Consider the following 2,525-nt stretch of genomic DNA (forward strand, 5'->3'; position numbering starts at 1 on the left):
TCCAAAGTGCTGGGATTATAGGTGTGAGCCACCATGCCTGGTGTAATTAAATTGATTTTTTTGTAATAGTGATTGTCCTGGTAAATCAATATAAAATAAAAATTATACACCTTTAAAAGATAATTATCTACAGTTGCTTAGCGTTTACCTGGTCAGCTGAGGACTATCTTCTTCAAGACTTTGCTGAAATTGTACCTGCTCAGTTACAGTCTTTCTGTGCAGTCAGAGAAATAATCCTGACTGAGAATGGCTAAGAAAAGAATGAAAAAATTTTGGCAGAGAAATCCTACATGTAAAGAAACAGAGCTGTGGAAAAGAAAATAATGTTCAGAGACGTGCAAAGGAATCAACTTTATGGCAGTTATTTTTTTTATTTTCATTTTATTTATTTATTTATTTTTGAGACCAGAGTCTTGCTCTGTTGCTCAGGCTGGAGTGCCGTGGTGCGACCTCAGCTGACTGCAACCTCTATCTCCCGGGTTCAACTGATTCTCCTGCCTCAGCCTCCTGAGTAGCTGGGACTACAGGTGCGTGCCACCACACATGGCTAATTTTTGTATTTTTAGAGAGACAGGGTTTCACCATATTGGCCAGACTAGTCTCGAACTCCTGACCTCATGATCCACCCACCTCTGTCTCCCAAAGTGCTGGGATTACAGGCATGAGCCACTGTGCCAGGCCCATAGTTATTCTTTAAAAAAAAAATAAATGCTTAGGCTGGGCGCAGTGGCTCAAGCCTGTAATCCCAGTACTTTGGAAGGCTGAGGCGGGTGGATCATGAGGTCAGGAGAGTGAGACCATCCTGGCTAACACAGGTGAAACCCCGTCCCTACTGAAAATGTAAAAATTAGCAGGGCGCGGTGGTGGGTGCCTGTAGTCCCAGCTACTCCGGAGGCTGAGGCAGGAGAATGGCATGAACCAGGAAGGCAGAGCTTGCAGTGAGCCGAGATCGCACCACTGCACTCCAGCCTGGGCGACAGAGCAAGACTCCGTCTCTAAATAAATAAATAAATAAATAAATAAATAAATGCTTCAAAGTCAAATCAAATTTATGTACTTAATTGAAAAATTGCAAATATAGTGTTGAATGAAATTAAAGGTCTCTGTCTTCACAGAGTGTTTACTGTAGGGTTTAGAAAATAAGGATAATTAGATAATAAATAATCCCTCATATAAATCAAGTAGTATAAGTTGCTACTACATTCTGGAAGAAGGCTTGCCAATGCCTACACAAGCTGAAAATACAAATATATTTCAATTATATTTGTGGCCGTGAAGCAGCATCATTTGTCTGGGGTAATACCCCATGTTCCTTGCTCATGCCAAGGAAATCAAGGACACAGACACGCAAGGAGTGAGTTTAAGGGGGAAAATTTCATAAACAAGAGAGAAAAGCTCCCTCATGCAGAAGCAGAGGGTTCTGAACAGATCTTTTCATTCATGGCAAGATGCATTTGGTTTTATAGATGTGCTTGAGGAGGTGGTGTCTGATTTACATAGGGCCCAGAGGATTTGTTGAAACAGGTGTGCCAATTACATAGTGTGTGAAGAAGCTTGCCATCCCACCCTAATCTTTTAATATGCAGATGAATTATCTACCTGGTGGGTGCCATGTTACCTATTCTCTGACTTCACACATGATGATAAAGAAAGGGGAAGATCATATCTTTCTTCATCTTCTGTCGGCATCCTCCTCTTCTGTGAATAAATTTAAAAAGAGATGCAGAGAAGATACATCTGTTTCCTATTCACACATCACTTCAACTCACTATTAGTAATGTAAGTAAAGCTGATTGATTATAGCAGTTTCCTGGCAGGACATTTCTCAGCAATAAATAACACTGAAAGAAAAGTATAGGCTGGGTGTGGTGGCTCACGCCTGTAATCCCAGCACTTTGGGAGGCCAAGGCAGGCAGATCATGAGGTCAGGAATTCAAGACGAGCCTGGCCAACATAGTGAAACCCCATCTCTAGTTAAAAAATAAATAAATAAATCAGCTGGGTGTGGTGGCAAGTACCTGAAGTCCCAGCTACTTGGGAGGCTGAAGCAGGAGAATTGCTTGAACACAGGAGGCAAAGGTTGCAGGGAGCCAAGATCACACCAGTGCACTCCAGGCTTGGCAACACAGTGAGAAAGAAAAAAAAAAGAGAGAGAAAGAGAGAAAAGACAGGAGAAAGACAAAAGAAAGAAAAGAGAGAAAAGAAAGAAAAGAAAGATGGGGGTGCAGTGGCTCAGGCCTGTAATCCCAGCACTCTGGGAGGATGAGGTGGGTGGATCACGAGGTCAGGAGATCAAGACCATCCTGACTAATACGGTGAAACCCCGTCTATATTAAAAATACAAAAATTAGCCAGGTGCAATGGCAGGCGCCTGTAGTCCCAGCTACTCGGGAGGCTGAGGCAGGAGAATCGCTTGAACACAGGTGGCAGAGGTTGCAGTGAGCCGAGGTGGCACCACTGCACTCCAGCTTGGGGGACAGAGTGAGACTCTGTCTCAAAAAAAAAAAAAAAAAAAAAAAGAAGGA

This window comes from Trachypithecus francoisi, unplaced genomic scaffold, assembly GCF_009764315.1.
Source record: "Trachypithecus francoisi isolate TF-2019V2 unplaced genomic scaffold, Tfra_2.0 Lachesis_group4, whole genome shotgun sequence".
Taxonomy (NCBI): Eukaryota; Metazoa; Chordata; class Mammalia; order Primates; family Cercopithecidae; genus Trachypithecus; species Trachypithecus francoisi.